Source organism: Myotis brandtii, unplaced genomic scaffold, assembly GCF_000412655.1.
Source record: "Myotis brandtii unplaced genomic scaffold, ASM41265v1 scaffold123, whole genome shotgun sequence".
Lineage (NCBI taxonomy): Eukaryota > Metazoa > Chordata > Mammalia > Chiroptera > Vespertilionidae > Myotis > Myotis brandtii.
This window is the reverse complement of record NW_005354291.1, coordinates 6,333,178-6,345,499: the sequence shown is the minus strand read 5'-3', so window position 1 is coordinate 6,345,499 and position 12,322 is coordinate 6,333,178.

Here is a 12,322-nt window from a genome sequence, read left to right as displayed (position 1 = left end):
ATGAGGATATGGGAGGATTGTTTTACTATCAAGATTGGGAATATTACAGCATGTTTTTATGCTGATGGGAATGATCCAGCAGAGAAGGAAAAAGTAATGATGCAGGAGAGAGAAGGAGAGCACAAGGGCAAAGATCATTGTAGGTGAGAGGAGGGAGTCACTGCCCAAATTTAGTGATTGGCTTAGAATAAGAGCACAGAAAGCTCACAGGGGGTCCTGGTGCATGTGAGATACTAGATTTGATGGTAGAAACATGAGGAATGGATTTTTAAATTAATTCTATTTTCTAAATAAAATTGAAAATCAAGGCCATTATTTGAGAATGAGAATGGAGGTCTGAAGAGAGGAAACAGTAAGTAGCCGTCAGAGAGCTGAGAGGGTGAATATAGGGTGGACATAGTTCCACCAGGCAATGCTGACATCCACTGTTTGGGACACCTTCGCTGCCATACCTCACACGCACTGGGTGCACCTTCCTATTCCAGATGTTGCTGAGCATCCAGTGGCACAAGGGTGGATTCTGAAAGCACCTGCCCTAGCAGTACCCCCTGTATCTCCTTCTCAATCCTGAGGCTTCTCTGTGGCACAGCCACTGTGTGGGTTACCTGCTGACCCCCTCAACCATTTAGAACAGGGGTCCTCAAACTTTTTAAACAGGGGGCCAGTTCACTGTCCCTCAGACCGTTGGAGGGCCGGACTATAGTTTAAAAAAAAAAAACTATGAACAAATTCCTATGCACACTGCACATATCTTATTTTGAAGTAAAAAAACAAAACGGGAACAAATACAATATTTGTATTTGCATGTGGCCCGTGGGCCGTAGTTTGAGGACCCCTGATTTAGAATGCTCGTGAACCTGAGAGTTCAAGGGATTTTTAACCCCACTCCACCCTGTTATGCAAATCTTGACCTTGAGTAATGTAAGTGGTGTAAATATATCCCTCCTTAGTTCTTCAAGCAATTTTGAGGTGCTTTCTACAAAGTGCTTCAGAGGATTTCCAGCAAGATAGAGTCCCAGAGGTGACCAGCCAATTCACAGGCCATCTTTCATCTTTCCCTTCTGCCCTGTTTCACTTTTCCCAAAATATAATTTGCCAAAATAAGGTACCCATTCAATAGCTCTTGTCCTAGGCTCTCCTTTCTGGGAAACCCAAGTTAAGTCACTGCAATATTGTGATTTTTATAAATATATATTTTGTTTTTCATCCAAGGTTCCTGGCTCACAGGTCTCAAATCCCGAATTTCTTGAGGGATAAGAGCAATGAGACCATCTTTTGTTACAATATTTGGTCTTTTGTCCTGAGTTCTTGAAATCCTGACATTACTCCGAAGACAAAAAAGTGAAATGGGTATCTTTTTTTTTCAACAAACCCCTTTCAACCATACGAGTTGTGTTAATGAGTTGACTTTTGGAAATCCCCTAGGTAATTTAAGGATGGAGGCTGGTTGCAGGGGGAACCAACCGTGCAATTAGAGGGTTGCAATTTCAAACCCCCACCCCCATACCACCAGGGAGGGGAGAGGGGCTGAGGATTGGGTTCAAGAGGGCAATTATTTAGTCAACCAAGCCTCCATACAAATTCCTGAACTATAGGATTCAGAAAGTTTCCAGGTTGGCATACCCCAAACTCCATGGGGATAGAAGTTCCTGTATTCAGGACCCTTCCAGACCTTGCTTTATATATCTCTTCATTTGGCTGTTCATTTGTATACTTCAATATCCTTTGAAATAATTCAGTAATCTAGTAAGTAAACTGGTTCCCTGAGCTCTGTGAGCCACTCTAACAAATTAATAGAACCCACCGAGGGGGTTCCATTAACGGAAACCTCTGATTTATAACCAATCAGAAGCACAAGTAACAATCTAGACTTATGACTGGCATATGAGGTGGGGGCAGTCTTGTAGAATTGAGCCCTTGTCCTGTAGGATCTGATACTCTCTCCAGATAGGGTCCGAATTGAGTTAGATTTTTAGGTCGCCTGGTCAGTGTCCATTGAGAACTGGAGAAGTGCTTGGTGGTGTTGAAAACACACATTAAAGTCATCTACCATAAAAAGATACACACTAAATTGTTTCTTCCAGAATAGGCAGTGTTTTATGCTTCACCTTTTACCACTTTTTCCTTGGTTACTTTTCTAACCAACTCCATAGCATCGGAGAAAGCTTGCCAGGTTTAGGGATACAGACTCCAGCCATATAAATACAAAGGTCTTCTCCGGAGAACGCTGACAGATCCTTCTAGGGAACAGTTATTTTATCCTCTCCACTTAGCCACACGTTTTAACCAAGCAAGCTACTCAAGTTAAGAAATGAAAAAGAAAGTATTTAAAAATTAAAATTACAAAAAAAGTCCCAATGACAGCATATCTATTTCCACCAGAATGATAGATAACGATGCAAAGCCTGAGAAAGGAGGGAAATTTATTGTCGATGCCTGAATCCTCTTTCAGCTCTCCTCCCTGGAGCCTCTCCCGCCCTCTCTCAGGGGCAGCCTTCTGCTGTTCTTGGCCTTCTGCTCTCAACCAGCTCCAGAGAGCAGCTCACCAGAGAGAAGGGGAAGTGCTTCTTGGCCACCAATCTTTTTTTTTTTTTTTTGGCTAACAATCTTTTCAGGTGGTTGGCCTCCAACCTGGACTATTGGGAAGGGTGCCTAGGAATGATACTCCTGATTATTTTCCCAAGCAGCTGGTCTCTTCCCACTACCCATCTGGGGGGAGTTGAGAAGAAGCAGTCAGAACAAAGAGGAAGACCACAGAACAATGTCAGGTGGAAGATCGGCAGATCCCACTGGCGAGCGTGTGTAATCCCTCTCCCCTCCTTCCATCCCTTGGATCTGCCCACTAAAGGCCAAACTATCTCCTTGGCTATCTGGCTTGCTTCATGATTCTTGGAAACGCATCTGTATCTTTCATAAAACATTACCGGGAACATCCAGAACATTCATAACATGTTCATAAATATAAATCTTTAAATGAAATCATTTTTTTCCTTGGGTGAAATGAACTTGTTGGGAAAAAAAAGCATTTGGCATTCCTCAAACAGCTTTGGATCATGTGCTGTTTAAGTAACTGTCAGTTCACTGCTGGGTTCATTGACACTTGGTTCTTTAATGGTGCTTATAGTGAATAATGCTGTCTGCACAGGAAGGGTAAAGAAAACAGTCATATGAAATGCAAACCGTTGTCTGGTGGATGGTGAGAATGAATATTCCTGATATGCTTATTAAATCTGAAGCCTAAATTCTCTTCACATGCAATCAACAAGAAGTCAAAATAATTATTTTACCCAAATGCTGTGTATACAGGTTCAGTCTATTTTTATAAAAGAAAAAAAAATTTCAACAGATGGCTAGAAAAAATAGTTGAAGGCATCAAAAACAGCTGAATAAACTTTCAATAATCTGGGCGAAAGAGAGAGAGAGAGAGAGAGAGAGAGAGAGAGAGAGAGAGAGAGAGAGGAAATAAGCTTACATTTTAACATTCTAGCCCATTATATATTTATATGCATTGAAGGCTCATTGAGTTTTAACATATATTCACTGATTTTTAAATAAGAAAATGTAATTCAAAAGGATGATATAGACCATACAATTATGATCATACTTATAATACACATATAATATATAATCATACATATAATACAATATTAAACATATAATTAATTTTAATATCATTATTTTATTTTAAAATTATCTTCTTTGTTAAATAATAAATTTAGCCACATGATAAACAAATAATGTTAGAATGTTGCTTTTTTAGCCTTACCATAGAGTAGAACAAACAATATCCAGGGAAAGATATTTTGTATTAAAGATTATATAATAATCCTATGAAGAAGGAGGAGGAAGAGGGGGAGGAGGAGGCAGAGGAGGGGAAGGAGGAGAAGAAGGTCTCTATTGAATTATAACAGCAATCTGTGCTTGTTAAAAGTATGGAGAATATGAGCAGGACAACATTTTCCAGGAAATTATGGACTCGAAACAGATTACACTGCACAAATGTCCTATATAGCACACAAATATGAGCTTCAGGAAGCCTGAGTTTCATCCTTGTGACTCTGAACAAAATTGCTTACCTTTCTGGACCTTCATTTCATCAACTCTAAAATGAATAGATTGAACCACAAAATATTTCCATTTTATTCTGCTCTAACATTTAATAATTCTAACAGAAAGAATCGGCCTTATCGATATCATGTGATGCAGCTTAAGAGGAACAAAACTCATCCTCCCACCCTTTTTTTCCATTCCTCTACTTCTATTCCAAAATATCTTTCCCACCACATGATTGTTATAAGAAATCATATTGGAAAGGGGACCCATTATTAGATCTTAACACTTTATCTGAAATTAGTGTAACTATGAGTTGCATGGGAAAAATACAAACTTAGTGAGAAGCATGTGTCGCCAGCATGCTTGAGCCAGTGAATTGCTACTTGAGGTCAGAAGAGTGCTGGGGACCAGAGTAGAAATCAGGAGGCCCAGAACATCTAAAAAACAGGGAGATATGGAAACTGGATGTTTTTATTTTCACCATTTTATTTTTGTAGCAACCATCATGAACATGTGTTAGATTTCTCCAGCCCAAAGGGATATATTTTGGAGGGGGCTACTAATACCCAGTTCCACTTTTACTCCCTTTGTCCATTATGAATTGGAAAAACAAAAATAGCTTAATTGAATTTAAAATCTTCCTTTCGTGTTTCTTCTGTTATTCATACAAAGCTCTAATATAGTGGTTCTCAACCTTCCTAATGCCGCGACCCTTTAATACAGTTCCTCATGTTGTGGTGACCCCCAATTTCATTGTTACAAATTGAACATAATTAAAACATAGTGATTAGTCACAAAAACAATATGTAATTATATATGTGTTTTCCAATGGTCTTAGGTGACCCATGTGAAAGGGCCGTTCGACACCCAAAGGGGTCGCGGCCCACAGGTTGAGAACCGCTGCTCTAATACCTTCCCTGAAAGTAGCCCAGCTAAAATTGCTATTAATATTAAAAGCATATTATTTAGTTCATGTAACCTACAACCAATGTTTATATTCATCAATATTTACATTTGGAAAAACCCAACAATTTCCCAAGCATTGCAATTACTCATTTAACATCATTAAGATACAAATATCTCTGACTCTTCATTATTATAGTCATGGAAATATATTGGTTTAATCTGAAATTAATCATTTCTTTACCCTTGATGTTTATGATTACTCATCTGTACATGAGTCACAGATTGACTTTGTTGATGGGTTAGAGACCATCCAAGTATCTGAATTCCTGCTTTTCTGATTCAAAGATGATATTATCTTATGGTTTTAAGCACTATTCCAGGCTTAAATTTTTTAAACAATGTTGTTGTTTTTTTGCCACAAATGTCTATACTTTATACTCATCTAAATTTGATACCCTCTTAATAAATCCAATACATAAAATTCTAGATTTATAGAAAAAAATTAGGAAGTAATTTAGGCATGTCACAAAAGAGGTATTTAGTTTATTGCACAATTTTTAAAGTATATTTTAAATAGCAATTGTTATTCAATTTACAGTAAGCAACTTTAATACTTTTCAAAAATCCAGTAATTGCACAAAATAAAGTAATTTTGAGGTACTAATATTTTTAAGCTTAAGTGCTACTCACAACAAATAAAATTGTTCCAGCCACACAATAGGTAAATAATTACAATTAATCCTTATTAATGAATAATATGACCATTGGAAGTATGGAAATCACAGGATTGTCCTAAGTGTAGGAGTAACAAATGTACTATTTCCAGCTGAGTTCCTTTCTAATTTTAGCATATTTATTCCACCAAATCTGTTTAATTAACACATCTCTTGGCAGTTTATCTTATATGAACATTTGTTAATTTTTACTGGATTCCATATGTAAAATTCTAAGTGATAGATTAAATGTGTTAATTGTATGAAAATTAATCTATTAAATCTAGCTTTCTCTTTACTTTCTCCACTCTTCACATTTTTTTAGAAATCTGTTAGGAAAAAACAATTTCTACCAATTATTTTTGAAACAGATTTCACAGTGTAACTTTTTGGAATATCCTAGTCCAAAACATCTTTCTTCACTTCTTTAGTCCATTATGCTTTTGAGTAGACAAGAAACAGTAAGTTACGGTCTACATGTGAACATGGATTCACATTCCCCATGAAAGTGATAAGGAAAGAGACAATTCCCATATGTCTTATATATGCCTAAAACCTGAAAACAGGCTTGTCTTATTATTCTCCTTATACAGCATACTCCATAGCCTACTACTAGGCCCATTGGAACACTTATAATTCTCCCTGGTCTTCTATCATGTCCTCCCACCCCCACCCCCCTTCCTGTCTCTCTAAAGCTTTCCAGAGACCCAGGGCAGACATTCCTATTGACCCAATGGCACAGCCAGCCCTGGCCACGTGCAAATGAAAAATCTGCTAATTTACAAGATAACCCTCTATTCTGGATCTTCACACTGGCACCTCTCTTTTCCTGTTTTTCCAGACAAACCGGGGAAAGATATATACAATATTACCAAGCCAAAACCATTATGGAGGTTGCAAAGTTTTATTTCCTGTGAAGAACTAAGGTTTAATTAGCTAAAAAGGAAGTGAGCAGAAGAATGATAAGTAAAAATTGGTCTCTGTCTCTCTAGTGAGATTATCCTCGGTACCTCTGAACTTTGTTATCCAAACAATGAGGGAATGGCGTGACTTGGAGCCTCCGATAATTTCATACTCATTATTGCTCATGTAAAGCTGTGAAGAGGCGGTCCGCTATTGCAGTGGCTTTGGACTAAAGAGAAGCAAATCTCAAAAGGCTTGTGATTTGGAGGAAGTTCAGATATGCTTCCAGAATTTGGCTGCTTATCCAATGCTTATCCGTACTATCTGAACCTTTTAAGCCTTCAAAACTGGCCTGGACGTGTCTGGCTCTTTCTTACTGGACCTGGCTCACCACTACAGGCAAGTGGCCTTTTATGAAGATTTTTGGCACCTCTGGTTCTGATGCTGCTTACAAATGGCAAGCAAGAAACTAGCAAAGAAAAAAGGCACTTTAATTGTTTTAGCACATCAGTAAGAGTTTGGGTTTTTCTAAAAGCTATTTTTAATACTAACATGCATTACTGGTCCTTTTATAATAATTCGACAATGTAAACTAGAGTAACCGATTGCCTCAGTTTGTCATAACTGAGAGGTTTCCTTAGATGTAGGACTTTTTTCAGTTCCAAAATGGGGACCATAGCAGGTAAATTAGGACAAGTTAGTCACCCTATATGAACTTTTCATCAGGAGACTAAATTTTGGCTGAAGTTCTAAGTAGAATATAATGGATAATATAGCTATTCATTGTCTCTTAATTTATATATTTATCTGTGTTAATTATTATATAACTAGAGCTTTGACCTTAGCCAAAGACTTTCAAAGATAACCTTTCCCCCCCCTACTTATTCTGTGGTACAAGATGCAACCCTGTTTAATTTGCTAGTGACTGTAATAAAGGCATAGTCCTACACACTAAGAAATAATGATGTTTGGGAAACAAGAATAAATAAGAAATTTTGGATTTTTTTTTCTGTCATGACTAGGAACTAAAATTTCATCTTAATAAAAAAAGGAGAAATTATAGTTAAATAATGAGTGGTTTAGATAATTTCAAGGGCTGAGATATAGTCTTGTAAATAATAATAATAATAATAATAATAGTAATCCTGAGATCACTATTATTGAACTTTTAATTTGCTCCAGAGTGGTATTAATTTTCTTAAAACACACTCATTTCTAGAATCCATGCTTTATTATTTTATTTCTTAGTTCTTATAAAACAGAATATGGAATTTCCTTTCAATTGTCTTCAATGAATGCCTTACCTTCTCTATACCCTCCTTCTTTCTCATCTCTTCCAAAGACATTTCAAATTTCTTTCCCACACCATAGGGCCCTTGGACTATGGTGATCATATAATCTATTGTCCTCACCAAGACACTTTAGAAAGTGAAGAAGGTCCTATTAATAATTAGACTGAGGTAACAAGTATAAAGCTAAAGCTATCCACAGCACATACTAACACATCGCCACAATCTAAATCTGCAAAAGGTATAGATGACAGTTTTAGAATTTGGTTCTGAGTCCTCCATTGCATATCTTTAATTACTAAAGTTCTCTTCTTCCCTCTCCCTTCCATCTCTTCACACACAAATACAAATTCTTTTTCCTTCCCGATGTATCTCCTAGATTTCTCTTGACACCACAGCTTCTGTAGTTGGCCAGTGTTTTCAGCAAGCTGGTCTGTTCTGCTCCTATTCTTCTCATAATTACTGATGCCTGCTCACTTGCCCTCCCTCCCCCCTTCCTCTCTCCTTACCTGCAGTCTTGCTTTCTGTGTGTTTTATTTTTAAACTCCAGAATTTGGGTTTGGTCAGGATACAATGGAGGGATTATATTTTTTCATAATGATAACATTTTCCCTATAATAATCTTTGGATTTTCTGGTCCTTAAATATTTTACTTCTTTCTAAATATCTTGTAAGCAATTTTCTCCCTTTCATGTTCAGTCTCTTCTGTGAGGAAATTTGAACACACTTTCCAGTTTTGAAACAGCCTTCCTCTCACTTCTTAGTGTGAGAATTATAACCCTGGGAACCAGCGAGTCCATGAGTAGACCTGGACCTTTTCTCTCAGGGGCCCTTGTAATTCACATGTGACCAGAACTTGTGGTAGGCTGCCCAATTTTCAGAGTTCCCTCAGTTGCTACAAAAATTAGACCTCTTCCAGGACCTCAGAGTCAACCCACACTACAATAAAAAGCAAAACTCACCAATACAGTTACTCCAAAAAAATTTTAAGTAATATCTAAGCAGTTGAACAGGAATTCTCTTAAATTTCCAGATAATGACTCAGTTCTATGAGGGCCTTTGATTATGTTTTCTTTATTAGTTTTAATATCATTAAGAATCTCTGTCTTACACACACACACACGCACACACACACAATACATCTAAACACATAATGGATAAAACATTGTATTCTCTCTCTGTCTTAACACACACACACACACACACATGCACACACACACAATACATCTAAACACATAATGAATAAAACATTGTACAGTGAGCCAGATTTCAAGGCTTTTTGTCCCAGTTCTCCCTTTAAAATATTCATTTGTTTGATTTTTTCAACATGTGTCTCACCCATGGAGATGACAATGGGCTGTCTCCTATTTTTTTTTTTGTAATCCGACAATCATCTCCACTTATAGTGGTACCTTATTAGATCACCCAATCCTCACCTTGTAGAATCGCTGATATGTCAATCCAGTTGCTTCTCCACTTTTCCCACTGCTGACTTATAATATCATTTTCTCAAGTCTACCAAGTCTGTTTCCACTCAACCATCTGCTTTCTAGCCTCCTAAGTATTATTTCTTTTGTGTTTGGACTTTGTCTTTGTGGATCATTTCCTTGTATTTTGAGTGGGTTTTCTGGTGCATTCAAGCCATCATCTTTAATTTCAAATTTCAAAGTAATCTCTCTGTATCTCAATTTTTATACCTTTAAATTGAGAATGTTGAATATATATAATATTTTTTTAAAAAGAATAAAAAAAAAAAAAACAACAAAAAAAACAAAGTAATCTCTCTGTATCTCAATTTTTACAGCTTTAAATTAAGAATGTTGAATATATAGAGTGTCCCAAAAAATGTATACACATAATTTGAGTAATTATAAAGGCAGTGTTTATTAAAATACATTTAATTTTCAACTGTTAAAGTGTGTATACACTTTTGGAGGACACCCTGCATTTTCTCTGAAATAATTTCCAAATATTCTGAAGCTATAAACTCTAAATGATATGTTGCATAAAATTTTTAAAGCCATTACATTGACCTCAAAATTAACACTGCATTCACGGATCTTTCATCCTATATCATACTGCCTATAGAATGAAGTTTCAATCTATCATTTAAAGCCTTGTGTAACCCGAGTCAATCTCACTTTAAAAATAATAACAAAACAAAATAAAAGATAGAAGAAAAAATCTATTACTTTCAATTTGTTTGTAATGTCAACATCTGTAAGGCAATGTAGTTATCTTAGTTACTTAATGTCCTAACATTGCTGCATTCCTAAAGCCTAGCTTAGTTCGTGGTCCTTATATAAGTGACGAATACAAAAATGAATGCGATAGGCCATTGTTCAATGTCATGGGTTTCACCAGATAGAGGATATGGTCCTAAAACGGGTATTTCAGTGAACTGCAGGGATCAGTGCACCTCCCAAGAAATTATACACTTACCCATAAAGTAAAAGGGCCTAGGGAAGTATTTCTTAGATTAAAACCCTATATATTCAGTTTTTGTTCCTTCAAACTGGTTGAGAGTAGTAGGGAAGAAAGGATAAAATACATCTTATTTAGTAATAAATATCTGCTGTTGCCTACATTTCTATAGTCCCACCCTGTTTCATATTCATGTAAAAGGCAGAAGCGATCGAGGATACCAACTGTACATATTCCTCTTGACCTTGTCCCAGATTGCTCTCCCTTTGTGCTCCTGTAGGGCCTGCAAGAGTCTGGGTTATGAGGAAATGAACCAAGTTTGCTACCAAATGAGCCATTGTCTGCACCTTGCCCCACAACTCAGTGTCTACCAGGTTGAGCAGGGATCGGCCATGCTCAATGTTTCATTTTGTGTGACCTATCCAGAGGTGAGAAGCACTGGGTATCCTTCCGTATGGTGCCATTTGACCTGAGGGAGTGATGATCAAGACCAAATTGTGTGATAACTGGTGCATTCTCCATGGCCTGGGCTTACATCCAATGACTGTTGTCAAGCAAATTCTACTAAACTTAATGTTGCATTTAGAGTGATTCTGTGCTTAGCTATGTTATACAGACCTTAAACACTCTCAATCATGGAAAAATGCTGCCTTTCTGGCCTGGATAAAATGGCCAGGCATATCAAGTGAGCGCTCCAATCCTTAATTGATAATGGCAACAAGTCATGCCAATCATTCAGAAATTCCTCATCCCCATCTCAAGTAACCTTGCGGATGAGGGCTGGCACAGCCCCCTGCCTTTCAAACATTTCAGATACTGTTTCTTGCTTTTTGGCGAGAACTCTCACTGATTCTGGAAAAAGACCAAGATATATCATGTTGTTGCTTTTTAAATCCTGACTTTGCTTTGCTTTTGACAAAACGCTGCTTGACGTGCTAAGAGTGGGGGTGGGGAGGATCTCTCCCTTCTCATTTTTCCTTCTCATGGGAGGCTCCAGGTGATGTCAGAAATGCTATTAAGTGGCACCTTTTGAGATGGCATGCTAGACACATGGTAGTCAGATCCATTTCACTTGCACCTGAGTTAATGGGCTTTTTATGGTACACTTGTGCACATAGAGTTTATGGCTCATTTCCTAAATAACCATTTGGAGGAGGGGGAAATCCCCCAGTACAGCATGATGTCCTATTGTGTTTAGGCAGGGATGTTATTTAGAAAATGTAGCACACCATTCATTTACTACAATTCATTAAGATATCAAATTTGAACCACTATACATTAATTTATAATTTCACAAGGAGTGAAAATTCACCTAGGAAGCATTGACATAACAAGCAGTCCTCCCAGGTGGTTTCTTGTCACCCATATGAAGCTGCTGTCACCCACTAATTTACACTGGAAACCTTAGAACCAATCTTAATACAGCACAGTAACCTTCCTGATGGCCCCAAATAGGCAGTTGTTTACCTTAGGTGGTTTCACTTGTCTTTCTTGGGCAATCTGAGATTTGATCCATTCTAAAGCCAGATCAAGCTATACTTCTTTCCCCTCCTATGATCCCATTACTCAAAGAAATAAAAATATCCTATTTCCTTGTATTCTCAGTCCCCAGAAAAATATTTTATTAATGGTACAGGTAGAGATAAAGGAAAGGGGCGAAGCCTCTACATCCATCTTTGCAAGATCAGAAGGAGCTGTATACTTCCCAAAGCATAGCATTAGGGTTTGTTCTTTGTCACCTAATGACTAAATTTAACTCCAGCTTCCTTTTATTTTCCTTAATCACTACAAAGGAAACTATTATTTTATTTTTAACTAGTACCCAGTGCACGAATTCATGCACATTGAAAGGAAATTAAGTAGAAGAAACATTTTGATATCGCTGTTCGCCCTTTCTCTATAATAAAAGTGTCAACTAAATTCACGATCGACAATGACATATGGAAACACATGCATGCGATTTGCGTTAGCAAGAGCTTTATATATAGATAAGTTTGCTTAATTAGACCTGCTTTCTGATTTAGCTAAACTTTT